Here is a 22,267-nt window from a genome sequence, read left to right as displayed (position 1 = left end):
TGTTTTTTTCTGATACTTGCTAAGGTTGGTTGGGTGCTTACTGTGTGCCAGGCAGTGTGCTAACCTCCTCAGCGTGGTGTCCCATCTCCTCACACGTGGACCCCGGACCGCAGTGTCGCTCAGCCTGGAGACTTAACAGCTGCGGGCCGACCGCCAGGTAGTGCGTCCTGGTGCTACCACTTGGTATTCCACCTTGGACAAGTTCTTTAATGTTTCTGTTTAAGTGTTCTCACTTGGACATTACAGATGATAGCTGTATTTACCTCAAAGGGTTGTTGGTGACTTGCTAAGTTATCAAAGTGCTGGCTGTATGTAGCACATGGAGTGTGGCAGGTGCTGAGCAAGTCTTTTTCGTCAACTTCTCTTGCTCCCAGTTTTACAGAGGAGGAAACGGAGACTCCGCATGTTTGAATACAGTACCAAGTCACACTAATACTTCTAGGAGAAAAACATGTGCCCATTCTTTTCTGCTTAACAAAGATGTAATGCAGTATTTCCTACTACCTCAGTGCCTTTAAAAGTAGATGGTCATAACTGTAATCGTAGTCACTTAAAGATGTTTTGTTTAAAATCTAAAACAACAAAGAATTACAAAAGGAAAGATTCTCCATCTCTCATGAGAAAATGTCAGGGTCTCCAAACTGACTCCATGGTGGGCTTGAGGGCTGAGGGGGTGTCTGTCCCTCATGTTGGTAGCACGGAGTCCCCACATTGGCAAAGGGTGATGTGGAACGGCAGATTCAAAGGTCTTTCCTTGTGGTGGCACAGACCACAGTCGTACTTGAAATGATCCCGCTGAAGTTCTCTTACTGTGGGAAGCCCCAAACCATCAATGGTCCGTAAGCACACTGCGTCCCTGTTTGAGCCGTCCTTTATCAATAAAATAAGGAGACCCCTTCTTTGCCTCACAGAGTTTAGTGAGAGTCAGGACATGATAGCTGTAAAAATGCATTTTTATATAGAGTTGAATATAAATGTGAGAGATTATCCTAATTCTTCCTAAATCACTTCAGCTCTCCTTCCTGTCTAGGACGTGTGAATAAGTAATTGTCTGTTACTGCCTGGTGCATTTTGGGATTCAAACACCCGCTTGTTGGCAGTGTTTATTACTGAATGTGTTCACAGTCGTTCAGCGTCCTGTCCTTGCGTACTTGAGTTACTGTCTGCGTGGGTCCCAGGTCACTTTCTGAATGATTTCCGGACATCTCACCAGTTTTCGCTTGTCCGTGAGCACCGTCCGTCTTTTCTCTCCCGTGCCCACCCCGTGGAAGGTCTCTGGAAAGATGGCAGAGGAGCTGGGCTCTTCTCATCAACACCCCGTCCCGCTGTTTGTCACCGGCCAGATGGGGCAGGCCGGGGACCACCCTGGGAGGTCATTTCTTGTCTGTATAATGGAAACAGGGACGCAGAAAGAACCCAGTCTAGAAGGAGGAGCACGTTCGAGTTAGGTGTCCGTCGGAGAGAACCATACCTAAAGCAGAATGCGCGGAGTCACAGTGTGGCGGCCGTGCGGGGGCCACGGGAGCAAGTCCGTCTGTGAAACACCCGGGGGCTGGGGAGGGAGGGGGTCTGCCTTGGCCGACTTGGTTTTCCTCGCAATGGCGCCAGCTCGAGTCCGACCTCTCCGCAGAAGGCCGGCGGACTCGCGGGCGCCCGGGCTTCCCCGCCGCCCCGGGGGCGGAGGCACGGCCTGCGCGGCGCCGCGGGGCGCAAACCCTGCGCGCGGGGCGGGGGCCGGGCCGGGCCGGGCCGGGCCGGGGCCCGCACGGTGCTCTCCGCAGCCGCGCGCGGGGCGCCCGCGAAGCGCGCAGAAGAGCCGGGCGGGAATGGAGGAGGGGCTGGCTCTGCGCGCGCACCGGGCCGGTCACCCCTGCCGCCCCCCGCCCCACTTCTGCCGCGGTGCCCGAGGGACCCACGCGGACGAGAGCCGCTCGCGACGCGGTCCGCTGTCGCCTGCTGCCGTCTAGGAGGCGACTCAGCACGAGTCAACGCGGTGGCTCTGATGGAGGCGCGCCCGCGACGTAGGCGCTGCGGTCGCACCGCTGACCACGCTGATGGTCGCGCCGCCCGTGTGTCTCTTGCGTCGCGGCCTTCGGTTGTCCGGGGGCGGAAGCAAGAACCGCGTGCGTGGAATTCGTCTCATCTCGTCCTGCCCTGGTTTGTGAAGGACCCCGGCGTCGGGGCGCTGGGCTCCGAGTCCCTCGCCTGCCGCCCGCCGGCCGACGGGCCCTGGCCCGGTCCGCAGGCTCGGATGCCTTAATTACAAACCACGGAGGAGGGCAGCGTTGCCGGCGTCGGCGGGCCGCGTGCGGCACCCGGGGTCGTGCCCGCCGCTCCGAGCGCGCCCGGGAAGGCAGCGCGGGGGACACAGTGGCAGACGCCGTTGCGCTCACCGCGAACCACGCCGGCCAGCTCGTCCGTGCAGACGTCCACAGGCGCCTTCTGCCCAAGGCCAGGCTACTCACGTTTGGGGCAGGTTTGGGGTACGTTTCTCTACGCTGGCAGGGGACGAGCACAAACTTGACACTGAAATGGAATAAAGTGCATTTACAACATCAAGCCCAAGCACTGTTGCCCTCTGTTCCCATGTGCCAGTATCTTCAGGCTTTTGTCTCTGCATTTCCTCTCCTCTCTCTTTTTCTAGAAGTTGAAATAAAAAAGCGATTTTAGATCAGAAGTAAATCCCGTACAGAGCATCCCTCCGTGTGTCTATGCGTCCCGTAATTCCTGGCTCTGGTTGTCCCGCGCGCACTCTGGTTGTCTGCCGGTTTTCTAACTTTCCCTAGCCTGTCGCTTTGTTTCCCCATCTATTTCATCACTGACTCAAGCTCTGACAAAACCTAAAGCAGCAACAGGCCCAAACTGGACTTGGCCTCAAGGCAGTGCACAGAAATGTTAGTCTGAGAGTCAGGAGACCTGGAGATGTAGGCAGCCAGGTCCCAAATCTGTGACAGCGGGTCACTTCCACGGCCGGAGTCCAGTTGCCGGAGACTTTCCATCTTCCCGTCTGTCATTCCCTCATACCCGGGCGGCCTCCCAGCCCACTGCGCCTGATGCATGGGCCACCTTCCACCTGTCTCCTCGGGCCAGTCTACTTGCTGGTTTCTCCCTCCTGCCTCCAGCAGCTTCCTCTCTCTTCGCCCTCCCCCCCCCCCCCCCACACCACAGCCCCTTAAATCCCAGGCCCGGACACAGTTTCCCAGTTCCCCTCTGACAACATGGGGGTCACACCCCACCTCCACACCTACTCTTTCCCAGGTGGTGACCATAGTCCCATGTCTCCCAGAGCCCTCAACATGTGAGCCGTGCTGTAAGGGCAAAATGCATACCAGATTGTTTTTTAATTACTTTAAAAAAATGTAGTTCATTAATACTTATATTGATTACATATTGTAATAACATTGGATATATGGTGTTCAATAAAATGTATTAAAATTTCACCTTTGGGGCGCCTGGGTGGCTCAGTCGTTAAGCGTCTGTCTTCGGCTCAGGTCACAATCCCAGGGTCCTGGGATCGAGCCCCGCATCGGGCTCCCTGCTCAGCGGGAAGCCTGCTTCTCCCTCTCCCACTCCCCCTGCTTGTGTTCCCTCTCTCGCTGTGTCTCTGTCAAATAAATAAATAAAATCTTTAAAAAAATAAAATAAAATTTCACGTTTTCTAATGTGCCTACTGGAAAATTAAAAATTACATAGATGTCTGGCATTATATTTCTACTGGACTTTTCTATCCTGAGACCCGACCATAATTCCCAGCTCATATTAGGCACTCAACAGTGTTTGTTTATTCAATAGATAAAAATGAAAGCTAGACATTTTATGATTAGATTAATTGCATTATCAGATTCAATGATTAAAAGTTGAAGATTCTCTAAAGCAGTTATGTTTTAACTTTACAGCCTGAAGCCAACAAATTCCTTTTAAAAGTAAATGGTATATGCAATAAATATTTAATAAGTGATATGGAAGTCATGCTTTGGAAGCATCATCTAGGAATTATTGGTATTCAGGACAATAAAGCACAACCAAGAAACAAAATCAGAAGAAATAGGACAACACTGAGTCGTGTCATTATGGATTGGGTTTACAATGGACACTATGTGATACTATTCTTTGTTGTTTTTGTATCCTTAAATTTTACCAAATGGAAAAATGTTAAATCTAGGCATAAGTTATTTTGTTTAAGCATTATTATCTGAAGGTGATTCCATATTGTATCCTGATCACTAGTTAAGTAAGTTACCACTTTTCTTTGATCGCTAGTCCAAGTATGAATGGAATCAGTAAACTGTAACAATCTGCAAATAATTGAAAATTCCTCTGCCGTATTTAAATGGATGTAATCAGTTAATGTTACCTGGTACTGTGATACCAAATAATTAATGGAAATATTTGTTTGCAGTTGCATCTGCTTATAATAAAGAGCTAAAATTTGTTACTTCTGTCTGCTCCTTTTATTCTTCCCAAAGGAAATTACTTGGGATGAATTGTGTTGAAAAACAGAGTGTTTATAGTGGCCTCCAAAGACACATTAAAAATGGTGACAGCAAAAGAATGAGAGTTTTAACAAGGCAGCAGCTAGTAACTCTGAGAAGTGCATAGGAAACCAGATGATTCCCCTTGCATTGCTAAAAGAATGCTCTTTTTATCTGGTAAATAATTTCGGCACTGTAGGTTAAGACTGGTAGTGACATATAAAATCAGTTTATAATAGCTCAATGCCGTGATACAGTTGGGAAACTTGAAGAGTTGAGGGAAAAGAAGTAGAGGGGCATCAAGCACAGCTGGTTCACTTTCCAGATGCAGAAACGACCATCAAACAGAAGGAAGTCTGGCAACTTGATTAAGATCTCACAGGTGGAGGGAGTAAGTGGCAGAGACAGAACCTGCTCTTCCTGGTGCTCACCAGTTTGAACTGTAATCACCAAGTATCGATGTGACTTTATTATCAGGAATATAATGTGTATAAGAGAAGATACATGATATATAAATACGCTTTCAAATATATGAAATATACATGTGTGTCCATACATATACATAGGTATAGAAAATGTTTCCCATTGATAAGGATTTTTCAGACTGCTGAATTACCTGTCTTCACATTTTTATTTTGAATTCAGGGTCTAGGTGACCTCTGAAGAGAGTCCCTCCATGCTTTGTAGGTGGGTGACCTGCTACTCTATTCAAGGGTACGGTGAAGTCTTTAACCACCCTCTGCCCTGAAGCCTCAGTCAATTTGGAGACAGCTGACTTTGACATGTGACTTACCCTGCGTTTCTTAATTTCCACACATGCCCAATTACCATCTCTCTTAGTACCTTGTAGAAATCTTTACTTACTACAACATATTACATTTATATGCATATTCATGCCATGTTCATCTGTCTCTGCTGGACTAGGGCAGCAATGGGTCTTTATGTAGCAATGTGTGATGGATAATGTAAAGTTTTACAGTTGACAAATTCTCAAAGTATCAGCCATATCCGTATTCAAATAAAAGCTCCATCGTAATAGAAGAGCCATCCTGTGTTACTTACTACCTAAGACAAGGTGCAAAGTGCTTCACATATTCTACTTTCTCTTGATAACCTCATGAAGTAGAGACGGATCCCCAAATGTCCTTCAGTGAATATCTATTTTGTTTTAAAAATATCCCAAAACAGAACCGAGTCCTAAGAGATGCCTGACGTTTGCTCTTCTGCCACAGAGAGGATGAAACATGTCTGCTGAGGCCACGGACGGAAGGACCCCTCCCCTGCTGCTGGGAGGCTTAGGACTTTGAAGAGTAAAAGACGCCACTGAGACCATAAACCACAAACCTTTGACACCATAAACACGCATCAGCGGAAAAGGCCTGGCTAGTAGGTGGGATCAAACACATCTTAGGTTTTCGTGCTTTGAAGCCTGTCTCGATGGGCCGCGTGGGGAGTGGTGCGGTTGCAGTAAATCAAGTGTGGGTCCAAGTCTTTGCCACGATTGTCTGCCACCCCCTGGTGGCCACTTCATGGCAGCAAAGTGCTTCAGGAAGAGGAACAGACCTCCGGGGAGAAATCAGGCCGGCCCGTGGAAAACCGCATACGTCCTGCAATGCCCGAGGATCACGGGAGCCACAGGAAAGGTTGCCAGCATCTTCTCTTCCCTGGTCCCCACCCGTAGGGCCTCATCTGCAGCCACATGTCCCTGTCAGCCTCTTTCATTGCCATGGGGGCCATAAACATGACCTCACACGGGGCAGGCTGTGCCGCCTGCAGGCAAACGGCAAACCCACAGCCACGGCTCAGCTCGGGGCGTGCCCGTTCTTGCCCAGTGCGCATCCCTGACGCCGGGCCGCGTTCTCTCGTAGGTCACCTGCGGCACTGGGAGCCCAATCCCAGCTGCAGACGCCCTTGGGAGCGGCATTCCCCATATCCTAGTTGGCTCTGGCTGGGGAGCGAGCTGGCAAGAGGGGCTCTGATCAGTGCCTCGGTCAGATGAGCTTTCGGTCCCCCACTGAGGAGAGGCGGCCGCCTCCTGAGGCCAGTCGGTACACCCGGTGCCCACGAGGGTTCTGGACGTGCCTGTGGAGCCTGCACGGCCTGTTCTGTCCCCGCCACCCAGCTGCGCCTCCGTGACAGGCAGGCCTTGCTGCAGAGGTGGGAGCCCCACGTTTCGGAGCCGGGCAGTGACTGAGACGAGCAGGCCGAGGCCAGAGTGGAGAAGAGCCTGGCCTGGGTCCCCTCCTCTGAGGGGACTGGAACCAGGGTCCCTGTTAGTGGCAGTGGCGGCATGCTGAGCAGGCTGACGCCCCAGCGCGTTGCCCCCCTCGGCTCTGTCTCCCCCATCCCGGGCCCGACACGTCCTCCTGGCTTCCACCCGCAGGCTCTGGGGGCTCTGCACACCCATGTGGGACGGCGCCAGGCCGCCCCCAACACGGCCTCTAGAACTGAGCGGGCGGTGCGTCCCGGGCACAGGGCCGGGCCGTGGACGTGGCGCCGCCCCAGCCGGGCCTCGCGCCCCGTGGCCTCCGAGGAGCAGCCCCAGTCCCCCGCACACATGCCACAGCTGCCCGCCTCGGCCGGGACAGCCTTGTCCAACTGTTCACGGGTGGCCAGGCGAGGCCCGAGACACGGTGCGCCGCAGGTCAGGCCTGCAGGAGTGATGGGCGGTCGTGAGGGCAGAGCCCAGGCCCTTTCTGCCTCACACCTGCCTCGGCCTCCCGCCTCCTCGCTCATCGTCCAGCCAGGAGCTAGAGAGCCCGCTGCCCGGCTCCGAGCCGCTGGGAGCTGGAACGACTGTCCGGGAGGCGGTCCACAGAGGCTGCTGGTGCATGCAGGCCCGGGCCCTCGTAGGCCACGGCTACAGCTCCCCTCCCCACCTCTAGACTGTCCTCCTTCTCCAGGCTGTCCCCCGGCTGGTTTCCCCCCAGGCTTACACGGATATTTGTGTTAAACTTGAGGGGAAGGCACAGGGACATCACCACGTCATGCTTAGCCCTTTACATCTGAAGTTTGGACCTTGCCCGTGTCCTCTCTGAGGGACAACCTCAGCCAGACTCCTGTCAACTTGAAGGTCAGTGTCTGGCGTCTTCCTGAGTGATAGGAGCAACACATTTGAGGCCTGCCGGAAAGGACGGCGATGCTGCAAGTGGGGCTCTCGGAGGAACGCGCCATTGGCGTTGTCGCGTGGGGCTGGCTGGGACAGCCCAGCGGCCGAGGGCTACGGTTGATCTCGCATGTCGCGACCCAGAGGAGCGACGTCCTCACGTTTCCAAAGCACGGCCACCGTCTCTGCACACAGCGCACAGCCCAGCGGGTGACACGTGACCAGCCGAGCACAGGACCCGAGACTGGGTAAGTGTCAAACTGCATCGAAGGGCTGCTAACTTCCAGGGAGGAATCAGGCTTCGCAGAGCACGTGGAGCTTGAGCGGAGCCTGAGCAGTCCCAGCCCCAGCGGACGGTCATGGTATCCTGAGCGCCCCCGGCATGGCAGGTGCTCTGCCTATTTCATCCGCACGACTTTACAAAGCAGGCAGGATGGCTCCTCTGCGCAACCAAGACCAGTGAGCCCCAGAGCGGGCCCAAGACGCACCCCCCGCCGCCCAACCAGCCACTGGGAGAGCTGCGGCCCGTGACGACATGCGTGCCTTCTGCAGAGTCTCAGGAGGCAGAGAGCAGAGTGGGAAGGCAGGTTCAGGCCGGGGCATACGGGAGGAAAGGCGAGAGCATGCCCATGACAGTGACAGCAGGTAGGGGTGTGCGGGAGGAGAGGGCCGCTGGGAGCATGGGGCAGAGAAAATAGAAGGAAATGACGTTCATGCCTGGCATATGCCCGGCCCTGGGCTAGCGCTTGATGGGCACTCTCCTGCTCATCCCTCACCAGACCCCAGAGGGACAGAAGGGCATCCTAGTCTCACCGTGGAGATGGATGGACCTGCACAGGTCAATAATGTAGGAGAGTCACTGAAAGAGTCTGGGGGGGTAGGGGGGGCGCGGTCCACGTCTGTTTGCCTGACCCCACAACCAGGGCTTTTCCCCATGCTCCTCAGGGCCTCTGATGGGGCCTCAAGAAGCACCACCCCCTGGACGTGAGGAGAGGCGATCTGCCCCCACCTTGGTTCACCTTGGAAGGCACCCCCTGCACTGGGTCAGTTCCTGCATCTATGCAAAATACGTAGCTCAGTTACCCTGCAAGCTCTCCTTCGGCTGTAAAAGCAACCGACACGTAACTGAGAAGCTGCCTGGACATGTGGGCTTGTGCTCGGCCCACAGAGTAAGTGCGGGCAAGGTGACCTGCATTATCACCCACACAACTGGTGGAGAAACACAGGCCCACCTTCTCCTTTCTACAGAGTGGACCCCGCGGGGCAGGACCGAAACTGGCCCCAGAACAGCAGATTCTTCCTAGTGCCGGTTCACCCTGCTTTCTACCTGGTCTTCCTGTTTACAAAGTGTCCTCCTTGGGGGGAGCTGTGACTGGGACAAGCATGACCTCATTGTCCCAGCCCAACCAGCAACCCAGAGAGGACAGGTTGTGCCATTCACGTTCTCCTCCAGTGCTTCTGTGCTTTCCATGGCTTCGGCGTCTTCAGGCAGGCTCCCGTGGCGGGCGGGGGGTTGTGTGTATAATGAAGAAAGCCAGCGTGGACAACGAGCAGACAGCCGGCTCTGTCTTTATTTGCCACAGGTGACACCGGGGCAAAGGCTGATTTGGGGTGGACAGTGAGTCCATCCGTACCTGCTCCGGTTGGGGCATCCGTCCGCTGGGCGGTCTTATTCTGTGTGCACGGTCAAGGTGAAGCCCACTGGTGGGACGCTAGGCAGGTTTTTCTTCAGGAAGGAGCTGTTTGCAGAGGAGCTCCTGACTACCTCCTTCCGTGGCACTCAGACCTGCCCAAATTCTCAGCCCAGTCCAGCTTAATTCGTAGATCCTCCTGCTCTCAAAGTGTCTATTAATGTGTAGTCTCTGTGAATCCACCGTTGACAAGTTAGCCCATTTTTCTAGAGACTAGGGGAGTCCAGTGGAAGCAAAAAGATGAAGTGATTAGTTGAGTGAATCAATATGTGTCAGCCCTCCCCCCACCTACGTGCCAGGTGCTTGTGCTTGGTGTTGGAATCACGGGGATTGTGATGGACTGAACTGTGTCCTCCCAAATTCATATATCGAAGTCTTAACCCCAAGGATCTCAGAATGTGACTATACTTGGAAATAGGGTCTTAAAAGAGGTGACGGAAGTAAAATGAGGTCATCAGAGTTGGGCCTTAATCCTGTCTGACTGATGTCCTTGTAAGAACTAGAAAAGAGCCCAGGGATGCGTGTGGACCGACGGGCACACAGCAAGAACACAGCAAAAAGGTGGCATCTACACATCAAGGAGAGTGGCCTCCGGAGATCCAACACCTTGACCTCGGACCTCCAGCCTCCAGAACTGGGAGGAAATAAATTCCCATTGTTGAAGCTGCTGGTCTGTGGTATTTTAGATCAATGAGAAATCATCCCGGGCTCAGAGGACTCACAATCTGGCAGGTGGGACTCACACCTAAATGTAAGTGTTCCATCAGAAAAGTAACATGCTTTCCCTGTGGACTGCCCCCGTCATCTCTGAACACTGGTGGGGCCCCTGCGGGACCGGCCTGCCCCTCTCCGTGCTTCCCCTGCCGTGCTCCCTCCACACCTGTATTTAATTCCCAGTTCAGGACATCCCTGCAGGCAGAGCACGTGTGCATTGAACCTGTGTCAGACGGAGGTGACTTGAGATGGCCATGAGGCTTTTAAATCTCCCTGCCATCCTAAAATCACTGAGACCTGTAAACCTTGTAGTGTTGACATTCTAAAAACAACTCAATACTTGTCCATCTGTCTGGAGATCTCTGAAGGTCCCTTATAGCAGAATGGTCGCTCTGGCAAGTGTCCAAGGACTCACTTCTCAGTGCTGTTCACTGAGGGACCCCCATTTGAGTGAGTTAAATGCTTTGCAGAGGAGTGATTTATTGGACGGATTTCTTCATTGTTTTACTCTTTGTACAATTAAGAATAATTGCTACTACCTAAAGGTGGGATCCCCTTTCCCTTGGTCTGTAATGTACTTCATCCTTAACAAACTCCTACACATGTCTCAAAACCCAGTTCAGGAGGTTTGTCTTCCCCAGGCTGAGCTGACCAGCCCCTCCTTAACAGGATCACTCTTTGTTAAACAACCTCATGACCAGGTTGCTATGGACTGAATGTGTCCCCCTCAAATTAATGTTAAAGCCCTCAACCCCAGTGTGATGGTATTTGGAGGTGGGGCCCTTGGAAGGTGATTAGGTTAGAAGATGGCATGAGGACAGGGCTCAAGTGATGGAATTAGCTTCCCGATCAGAAGAAGAGACCAGAGCTGGCTTTCTCCCACCTGTGAAGACACACAGCAAGAAGACACAGTGTCTGAAGCAGGATGCAGGCCTTCCCCAGACACGGGATCTGCCGGCACCTTGACCTCAGACTCCCAGCCTCCAGAACTAGAGAAACACATGTCTGCTGGTCAGGCCTCCGGTCTGTGGCATTTTGTGACAGCGGCTGGAGCGAACCGAGACACCGGCTCCTTGCTGTCCTGTGAGGAGGGACCGTGGAGGGGAGCAGGGTTTAGGCTCTGCGGGCAGCACTGGGTGGAACTCGGCACCTAGCAGGAGGGGGGTGACCGAGCTGCCAGGATGCCCGCAATCGGCCACCCCACAGGCCTGACGCAACCCAGGGGCTATGTTATTTAAACTGTGTGTGCTCCTGTGTCAGCTCGTTTTACTTCAGCGGCCGCCGAGAACAAACTGGCGGTATTCTAGGGGGCGAGGAAAAGCTTCTATCCTTCATTTGATAAGAAGACCGTTATCGAAGGGGATCAGAGTAAAGGTCAGGATAGCTGAACGATGTTACTTTATACCTCTCCCCAGGCCTTCCTGTTTCTCCTGGGCCCACAGGCCTCCGGCAGGATGTGGAGTCACAGCCTCCGGGCCCGGGCACTGGCCCGGGGGGGAAAGCACAGCAGCGTGCCCGGAAGGACAGGGTGCATGGGGCGCATGAAAACGGTGGCAGGCTTCTGCCCTGCAAGGGCCCGGCCTGCTGGCTCTGAAGGATTTACAACCAGCCTCATAAACACAGTGCCCGAGCCCGTCCGGTGGGAAAAAGCTCCTCCCGTGGACCCAGAGGCATAAACAGCTCGGGGTTTCCTGCGGGGGACGCGGTGCCCCAGAGGCCAGGCCCAGAGAAAAACAAAAACCAGTGGCGCGACTCCCAGTGCGGCCCTTGGACAGAAAGGAGCTGGTTCCCAGGGCCTGGGCTGGGGGTGCCCCGGTTCTTGTGCACTTTGCAGGGTGGGAAGGGGGGCTGGTTAGGTCTGTGCTGATCTTCAACGGAAAGCATTCCCGCTTCTGTGACCCACTCATTATTTGGGCTCCTTACTGTTTCCCAGACTGGCCTCCAGATTCATTGCATTTGTATTTGTCCCTTTTCCCCTTGTTCCTGCTGAAAATCGCTTCTAGATTTGATGTCCCTTCTTGCTTCTCACCCACAACCCTCTCCAGATGGGGGTCACGCACCTTGGGGGTCAGGCCCCACCTGGTGGCCTGTGAGAGGCGCCCCTTTCACTTTGGGCTTTCGTCTGCTTGAGGCCGAAGCTGAGCTGGGAGTAATAAAGTAGGCGTTGATCCCCGTCTGGTCACTGAGTGTCCCAGGTCCATCTTGCAAAGGCTGCATTGGTCGGTCTGGGAGGATCCCAGAAACTCCTTCCAGGTGATCCCGACCCAGGTGCTGTGGAGGAGGGAAATGGCCCCCAACGGCAGACCACAGGGTAAACAGGGTTTGGCTTGTGTATGTCCACCCCACACTTTCTGCCCCAGCCACCCACATCCCTCGTCTCGCACCCAGCGACCTGGCTCCAGCTCTTGCACGGAGGGTAGGAGGGTTGCCCTTCGGGTGGCACAGGGCTTTGATCTCTCAGCGGGAGCCTGGTCGTTGCAGGGACAACTGGTTGGGGTCCGCTGACATGTGGGGGATGGGCAGGTTTTCGTTCTGTGCAAAATACCTAGAAATAGATAGTTCTGCTTTCTCTCTGGACACCAGGGGAAAGATATTGGTCGGAAATTGAAAGCAAAGGGACCGTTTCCGAGAGCTGCAAAGAGGGGAATCACAGAGAGCCTGGCCTTGGAGTCCTGGGGTGGATGGGCATTTCGGAGGCCGGAGACTCAGAGGAAAGAAGCCTCGGCCTCAGCCTGTCCAGTCACCCCTTTGTTTTCCCAGAGCAGGGGAGAGTCATGTCCCCGAAAGCACATGGGAAGGAAAATGCTACGGAATGTTATGAAAACTGGGTTGGGGCCCATGTATAACCTGCAACAGTCCATAATTCTTAGGGTTCCTTTAAAACATGGCTGTGTCCAGCTTAAGTGAAGCTGGAATAGACAGGAAGGTTATGAAGGGTGGACCTTCTCTCCCATGTCCTGTGGTCACATGAGCATGGGCTTCTGGCCACTACTGGTTGGCTCTGGGTACGAGTCTCTCTGAGTTTGGGGTCCCTCATCTGCAGCATGGGGAAAGGTAACAGTTCTCTTCCCATTGGATTACTGGGGGGATCAGGCGAAGCTCTACATTCCAGCTGACACATAACAAGTGCTTGGCAAATATTTGCTATTATTACCTGAAGACAGTAGAACTCATTGAAAGAAGTCCAAGGAAATCAATGCAAATTTTAAGCTAGTATGTTTTTCTATGAATAGGAAACTATCATCTTTAGGCTAAAAAAAAATATATATATATATTTTCCTTTTGGCTTGGTTTTCCATAAAAAAAAAAAAAAAAAAAAAGCTCTCTTCCCAAATGTAAACCAGCAAATGAACTAAAGGAAATTTACAGTTGTGGGTAGTCATTAAATCCCAAGGCCTCCCTTGGGACAGGGTGGAAGCCCATTGTTCCATTGCTCCAGCCCACCAAGTCATTCAAGAATGCCCTTCCTGGGACTGGACAAAATGATGCAGGCCGATTTTCCACGTGTGACTTCTACCATGCTGTGAGGATGGTTCCCACTGGCCGCTGACCAATCTGAGCCCGGTGGCTAGGTGACTGCTTTCTTTCCACATGGAAAAAACGCATCTACTGGGAGAGATCACAGCCCTGGAGTCCTCTGCCCGTCATGATGACGGAAGCATTTCCTAGCTCATTTCCCGGGAGTCTGACCACAGAAGGCTTGACCCTGTTGGAAACATGAAAGTCCATCTGCTAGAACTCGAATTTTTCCCCAGCCACAGCTATTTGACTCAAGTTAGAAAGCACACTGATGGTAGTGTGATGTCTCTTGTTGGTGCCGCGGCCGCTGCTCGGAGGATGAACAGGAGCTAGCCTTTGCATGGGCAACGTGCTACCCTAACGGTTATTCACAAACTGTGTGATCTTGACGCATTCTTCCTTTTCAGCGTCAGTGTATTCATCTGCAAGTTGAGGTAATAGAAACTAACAGGGTTAGCAGGTGAAAAATAAAACCCAGGAATGTGAAGTTTTGTGATATAATGTGGGAGGGGAAGGGCTAGCATGTTGGTAAGGTTCAGATTTGCAAAAGGAATACGGAAACCATGAGAACAAATTTGCAGAACATTTGTGAATATATGTCAAACGATTCCACTTATCCGATAAGATAGGTCAGAACCCTGCAACATCATCGGTGGGATACAAGAGGAGTTACTCTGTTTCCTAAAGACTTCTGGAAAAGTCTCAGAAACTTTAGATGCCTGTTGTTTTTTAAGAATTATGATGGCAACATGTTTCCCCCAATAACCTGTTATGGATTGTACTGTGTGCATGGGGAGGAATGTAGAAAACGCCCCCCCCCCCCCGCCAAAGACCTAAAGAAGGGCAGTTGAGTTCCAGTGGACTTGGTGTGAGTTTCCATCTGATACTGGTCACCATATTGGATGGTAGCAAACAACCCCATCGCATCCTCTTTCTGGAATCATATAAAGTGAGGATGAAGCCTGAGGAGCAGGTGCACTTGATGAGACTGTATTCTGTATTCTGGATTGTGGGGAAACTCTGCATTCCTTCTACCTGCCGTCTGAAACCAAGAGACCTGTGTGTCCCACAGCTGACCTTCCAAGGGCCTATTCTGGATTGGTGACATCTGCATGTCTGTTCCTTGCAGCCTTTAAGACTCAGATCGATATTCTTGTTCTAACAACTTTAAGTCCCAGACAATACCAAACAGCTCTTATTTTAAAGCAATCAGATATCAGGGAGGCCAATTAAAAAATAGAAATTCAATATATTGCATAGGAAGGAGGTGGAGTTTTGAGGAATGAGAGAGCCAGATGGCAGGAAAGCCAGCATCTCACTTGTTAGAATGAGGCGGGTATAACCACCAGGACACTCCTGGGCCACCCTTTCGTTTGTCTTGTGTTCTACCTTGTGGCTGGGGAAGTCACAAAGCAGAGTGGGATTCTGAGGAGTCTGACCTCTGTGAGCATCAAAGGCCATAGGACAACCGCTTATAAAGATTTTTGGTGAAAAACCCATAGAGGAGTCAGAAAAAGTCTCACTTTTGCAAGTTTGAGAGTGAGTTTGGAACTGTGTTCTGGTGGAGGCTGAAGGTGGAAGCCAGTTGGATGTCAGCAACGGTTGAGAGAAGATAGTAACTGGAGATTGTTAAGACGGTTTTCTGATTGCACTGAAGAATTCATACCCACGCGGCGAGGGAGGAGGGCGCACGTGAACAGGGAGGACTGCAGATCGCATCCACAATCTAGGACTGCCAGACCTCTCCTGCCAACCACCAGGAGCTGGGAAGAGGCAAGAAAGGGCTGCCCAAGGGGTTTCACAGGGCGCCCAGACCTGCTGACACCTTGAGCTTGGATTTCCAGTCTCCGGACCTGGGAGATGATGTTCCAGCCATGCAGGCCATGGTACTTTGGTATGGCTGTCCTAGGAAACCCATGTAGGCTCAGTAAGGAGGTTTAACTGATTTATTCAGGGATTCTAACTCCTTAGAGAATAAAATTAAGTGAAGAAGTTGAGGTTCTCAGGCCTGATGAATAATTCTTATGGGTAGCGAAATTGCTGGACCAAAGGAAAACCTACTGCTAAATGCAGTTAATCCCATTTTCAGGCAAAGTTTCTAAAAATAGATAAACACCTGCAAGTTGGCTGTGCAGACCAAAACCTATATAGGAACAGGATTCACACATCGTTTTCTAGATGACCGAAAACAGATAAATTAGAAAATCATCAACTCCTTTCAAAATACCAGCAGTTCACTTTAAAAATGTGTGGAATGCCTTTAAATAGTAAGTTCACTAAAGAATTCAAGATTACTTTGTCACAAATAGTATTTTGTTTATATAAATATTCTAGTTGCATATCTATTACATAAAGATGTATGAGTTACATGAACTATAGTATGTGCATTACATGAATATCAGTAGTTTGGTTAGCATGGATTTGTCACAGACGTCAAATGTATCTGATGAGTGTTCTGCCTGCCCTCATAGGAAAAAACCAGTTCATTCAACATGTTCACTCTAAATTTTCCTGTGTCCATTAAGAACATCTCCCTAAGTGTTAATCTCAGGAAAAATTTAATTGCTCTGGGTCCAGTTATTATGGTAACAATCATCATAAAACTTCATTTTTAAGAGCATTTGGTACAGACCGAGAAGAAATTACATGAGGACAGGCCCTACAACTCTGTAAACTTCCAGCTTGCATGTTGAATCCTTTCCTATAAAACGGAACACTCTATCACTCAGTTATGACTTTTCCTGTGAAAATAAAATCCTTGCCCTAGATCGGAATTTACCAACATGCAGCCAGACAATCCTCAGCGATGCTCCAGCACGAATCACAAATAGGCTCTGCATAGGCTCTGAAGTAGCCCCACACCTGGAAACCAAAGTGATGAGCTGTAGGGGCGCCCGGGTGGCTCAGTTGGTTGAGCGACTGCCTTCGGCTCAGGTCATGATCCTGGAGTCCCTGGATCGAGTCCCGCATCGGGCTCCCTGCTTGGCGAGGAGCCTGCTTCTCCCTCTAACCCTCCCCCCTCTCATGTACTCTCTCTCTCTCATTCTCGCTCTCTCAAATAAATAAATAAATCTTTAAAAAAAAAAAAAGAAGACAAAGTGATGAGCTCTGCCAACTTCTTTGTTACCCTCCAAAGCAAACTAAGAGATTCAACCTTGTGTGTTCTTTTCCTATCTGTGTCTGCACTGAGGGAAACGTTGAGATAGGAGATTATGAAGCCAGTCGTCTGTTCTTTCTATCCTGTCGTGTGCTGGTAACAGCAATCACTCGGAGGGGTTACTGCGTGGACACACATACTCTATCTGCTTTGGGAAGTTGATGAGGATATGACTCTATTGATCTGTGCCCCTGACATTCATCCATTCATCCACTCGCCTCTTCATTCACTCAACTGGCATTTCCTAAGCAACTTCTCTGTTGTGCCAGATATTATGTTACCATCAGATCATTTCTTTCTCTATCTCAGCACACCACCAAGCCTGAGGACATCCTTGCTGGGCACCTGCAGGCAAGAGTGGGCTGTGCTGTGGCCATTCAGTGGCCTAGGCTGGGCCAGCCAACTTCAGCAAGCATGGCTTTCCCTCAACTTCTCCGCTCGCCACCTCGAAGAATCCTGCCTGGACAGAGAGAAATGGGACCCTTCTTGGGTCCCTCAAAGGTGCCTGACAAGGTCCTCTAACCTAGGTGTTGGACAGGACTTATCATGCTGCCTTCAGACTATTTGTTTCCCAGTGAGGGCAACAAAGCCCACGACTTTGCTATAAAGGAGCTCAGGAGGAGGCATAGCTGTTACAGAAAAGCTGGTCTAGACACACATCAGAGACGTGATTCTGAGTGGGCAATGGGAATGCTGCTCCAGGGCATGGAGCTTCCCAGACAGAAGCTGATGGAAGCCGAGAGAAGCTAAAGGAAGGAGAAAGATGGACAAGTCCAGACCCTTGGCATCTTCCTAAGAGCTTGCTTCCTGCAGTCTTACAAGGCGGGGGGAATACTCTCCTGGAAGCTGGGGTCTCCTGCTGCCATGAGCATTTGACATGCCTGTTGATGCCATTGTTTGGACACAATGGAGGTAGGATTTTATGATGGTGCAACCCAGTGTGCACAGGATAGACTAGACCTTATGCAACAGAGATCCTCTTAAGTGGCTAACTGATTTAGGGCTTCCAAAACAAGGGGCAGAGCTTATCTCGTTCAATTATCTTAATCATTGTTACTGCTTTCCCCATTGTTTTATTTTATTATTTTATTTTAACCACTTTATTGAGATATCTTTGACATATAAAAACTGTATGTATTAAGATGTACCATGTGAGGTTTTGCATCGTGAAGTGACCACCACAGTCAAACTAAATAACTTCTGCATCACCTCTGCCCAGTTAGCACGGGGCATGTGTGTTGAGAACACTTAATATAAGATCTATCCCCTTAGTGAATTTCAGGTACACAGTCCATATTGCTAACCATCACCAGCATGCTGTAGAATCGCCAGAACTTTTTCCTCCTGCATTACTGAAACTTTGTGCCCTTTGACCAACATCTCCCCACCCCCCCACCCTATTTTTTTAAATAAATGATATCCGAGAAGCTACAAGATACCCAAGACCTGGCTGCCAAAGTCCTTCTTGTTCTAACACAGTGTAAGGGGAGGGAATAAGAACACAATTTCCCAGTTGTGTTGTATCCCAACTTGTACCCTATCCAGCCATACGTGTAAAAGCATTTGTGTGTAAAACAAAAGCATTTGTAGTAGGAAGGACTAGGAAAAACCACACAGATCTCAGGCAGGGCTGGCCTGGAGCTGGCTAGCATCCGCTGTGCAGAGCTCAAAGCTCCCCGTGCACGTTTCTTCCCAGCGCCTTGGTCGGTGACGCCATGTTGGAAGATGGCAGCCGGCCGAGGTGGGGGTATTAACACCACGCTAACCGGCAGAAGCTGTAAGTCAGGGCTCCCCACACCCGGGCCGGAGAGGCAGAGCAGCCCGGGACCAAATCTGAATTACTGCCCCGCTACTTGGTAGCTAAGTGACACTTAGTCAATCACTTAACCGTGTCCAACCTTGACATCCTCTTCTGCATTTGTTGGCTGGGGCTGTCGTAGCAAAGTACCAGACTGGGGTTTAAAGGGCAGTTCTGGAGGCTGGAGGTGGGAAAGCAAGGTGTCGGTGTGGTTGGTTCCTTCTGAGGGCCACGGGGAAGGACCTGTCGCGGGCCTCTGTCACTGGCTTGTCGAGGGTCACGTCTTCTCGGTAGCTCTTCCCTCTCTGTGTGTCAGTCTCTGTGCCCCAATTCCCGCTTTTCATCAGGACACCAGTGTTAGAGACTAAAGGTTTGGGGCCCTACAAAGTTCATGCCCAGGTCTACACTGTTGTGAAAATACGGATTTCATGTATTTACGGCGTATGCAATGCCACAGCTTTCTTATTCCAAAATGAAAATGAGGTTTTCGGAATGTGAGAGCAAACTCCATAAATGAAAATAAAGAAGGAAAATTTCATTCCATTCAACAAGTTTTAGCGGACTGCATATTGTAGGCAAAGGAGTCACCCCCAGTGCGACTGGGTGTGGAGATGGGTCCTCTAAGAAAGTACTTAAAGTGCAGTGGGGGCAGAGGTGTGGGGCCCTGACCCAATAGGATTGGTGTCCCACTGAGAAGGGACAGCAGGGCGCACACTTGCTCTCTGTGTCTCTCTGTGTCTCTCCGTGTCTCTCTGCTCACACACGCACGCACGCACGCACCCCGGGGGACGGCCGTGTGAGCACACAGCAGGGAGGCAGCCTCTGCAAGCCAGGAAGACAGCCGGACGAGAAACCAAACCCGCCAGAACCTTCGTCCTGTGCTTGCAGCTTCCGGAACTGTGAGAAATGCACTTTTGCTCTTTAAGCCCCCAGCCTCGGTCATGGTATTTTGTTACAGCCGTCCTAGGAAACAATGTAACGGGTCACATTGGATTCGGGGGTACTCCAGTGACCCCATTTTAACTTGATCACCTCTGCAAAGACTCTTTCTCCAAATCAGATCACATTCTGAGGGACTGGAGGTCGGGGGACTTCCACGTATGAATTTTCGGGGAAACAGTTCAGCCTAGAACGTAACATGGGAGCTAAGCTTACCTCCCTCCAGGCTTGTTTTGAATATGAGACATGCACTAGAGCCCCCAACACACAGTAGGCCCTCGATGGCCCTGGGTTTTGTTATAGGAACTGCCGAGCAGCATCTAGCTGATACTCTCCATAAAGCTTCTGGGGCCCTCGTCTTTGCTCCATTACCTGGGTGGGAGCAGAGGATCAGAGGGCTGCCCTCCCCAGGGGAGGCCAGGGACCGGGGCCACCAGAGAGTGGTGCATGTCGCATCGAGTGGTGGGCACCATGTTGGGCCTGGTACAAGCTGCTGTGCCCGGAATGTTGGCCTCCCCAGAAGACCACTGAGAACAGCGTACCGCTCGTTCTTTTCTTATTTACTTTTTAAAATTATGGTAAAAAAAAATACATAACCGGGCGCCTGGGTGGCTCAGTTGGTTAGGCGACTGCCTTCAGCTCAGGTCATGATCCTGGAGTCCCGGGATCGAGTCCTGCATTGGGCTCCCTGCTCGGCAGGGAGTCTGCTTCTCCCTCTGACCCTCCCCCCTCTCATGCTCTCTGTCTCTCATTCTCTCTCTCTCAAATAAATAAATAAAATCTTAAAAAAAAAATACATAACCTAAATTTACCATTTGCACTATTTTTAGTGTACAGTTCGGTGGCATTAAGCACATTCTCGTTGTTGGTCAGCCATCACTGCCGGCCACTGCCCGAACTTTTTCATCTTCCCGAACTGGAACTCTGTCCCCATTAACCACTAACGCCGCCCCGCCCCGTCCGCCAGCCCCTGCCAAGCTCCGCTCTGTTTTCTGTCCTTAAAATTTGGCTAGTCTAGGGACCTCATGTAAGTGCAATCACACAGCACTTATCCTGACCCGACTGGCTTCTTTCACCGAGCAGCACGTCCTCGAGGTCCATCCACGCTGGGGCAGGTGCCGGGATCCCATTCCTTTCCAAGTCTCATTCATATTCCGTTGTATGGCGACCCCACATCCTGTTTATCCTTCCATCCTGGACGCACACTTGGGTTTCTTGTTTCTACCTCTTGGCTGTTGTTACCTTTTTAAGACCTCACTCACCCCCAGGCCCGCGTGCCGTTGGGCATTTCCTCCTCATTAATCTTCATGTCTGGTCACTAGAGTTGTCCTTTGCAATCAATGTCTCTTCCCTAAAAATTGCTTCAGCTCATGGGACTGGAAAAAGACAAAAAACAAAGGGAGGAGAAGCATGCCGTTCGGAAGTGGAGGTATCTGGTGGGGGGCGGCAGGATGGGTGCAGGTGGGAGGTGGGGACCAGCTCTCGGGGGAGCAGTGCCTCCCTGGGATTCCTGTGATCTTTTTTATATATCAAATACGAAAGCCATGATAGGGGAAAGTTTCCTCCAGCCTAGTAGTTTTCCATGTTGGCATTGAGGCAAACTGCAAGTGGTAGGAATTACTGACGGACTTGGCTGAGGTTCGCCTCGTTTTGTTTCAGGAAATGACCCTGTTTCTTTTTTTTCAAGAGGCAAAAAGCCACCCATCCCAGGCTCGCTGGCAGGCAGGAGATGAGCCGGGCAGGCCACGGGGACTCCCCTTGCAGGCCGCTGTGATCCAGGCTCAGGGTGCGGCCTGCAGGTGGGGACCCCAGGGTCATCGTCCGGTCCCCCAGCGCTGGCAAGGTGGCCCTGGGGCTCTCGAGTCACCACCGCCCCGAGCGCCTGCCGGGCCGTGGCAGCCCTCGGTCCTGGCCCTCCCTTGGGTGTTCTTGGTCTCCCCGGGAAAAGTGCCACCTCCCGGCTCCTGGGCCACGCTGGCCGGCCCGAGGGGTCCAGCCCTTCCATCCTGGTGCTGCCCAAGGTGGGCAGCTCTGGCGGCCAGAGACAGCACCCAAGTCCGTGGTGGGGTGCGACGGGGAAGTCTTCCGGACAGCGAGGCCGCATTTCCCCTTCCTTAATTACATCCCTTACCCCCACTTGCATCTCCACGTGCCAGGCGAAATAACTCCCTTTCCTGCCGTTTAGACCTCTCATCCGAGGTTTGTGGGCTGTGATCACATTCCCTTCCCTCTTGGTCCCGATTTAGTAAAATTCTGCTCATTTCGCTGGCCCTGTCTTTCCTCCTCAATCAGTCCTTCCCGCTCCCTCACCACTGACGGTCCTTTGACCTGTCCCCATGCTGCACACTCACACGTGCACAGAGAGCACACACTCAGACACACGCAACACACACACGCACACGAGCTCCGTCTCACACTCACACTCCACAGGGGCCTGCCCGTCCCTTCTCTCTCCGTCGATCACACACGCTTCCCTCTGTGTTTCTGTCTGTTCGCCTGTCCCTGACTTCAGTGCAGGCCCGGAAGGCCAGGGAGACTGTGGGGCGGTCCACCCAGCTAGTGCTCATCCCTTCAGTTAAACAGATTGTTAAAACCAGCTTCATCCAGATGGCTTCACTCCTGGAGGCAAATAGAGGCTGTTGTCACCAGGATCAAATAACCGTTCTCACCACTGGTAATTGGGACGAGTGCTAGCCATGGGGACAGGATCACCAGGGAAAGCCAAGGCCTCCGCCCCATCTGGCTTTTAACTGAACTTCATTCATTCAGTCAACAACCACTTAGTCGACTCCTCTTGTGTCTGGGAAGCCATGCTAGTTTACTGCACGTCAGACAGCCAGGTCGCTGCCCTCGGGGAGCTAACAGTCTCCT

The sequence above is a fragment of the Mirounga angustirostris genome, unplaced genomic scaffold, assembly GCF_029215605.1.
Source record: "Mirounga angustirostris isolate CCGP_5_RB_7025 unplaced genomic scaffold, mMirAng1.0.hap1 SCAF_2, whole genome shotgun sequence".
NCBI lineage: Eukaryota > Metazoa > Chordata > Mammalia > Carnivora > Phocidae > Mirounga > Mirounga angustirostris.
This window is presented reverse-complemented; position numbering follows the sequence as displayed.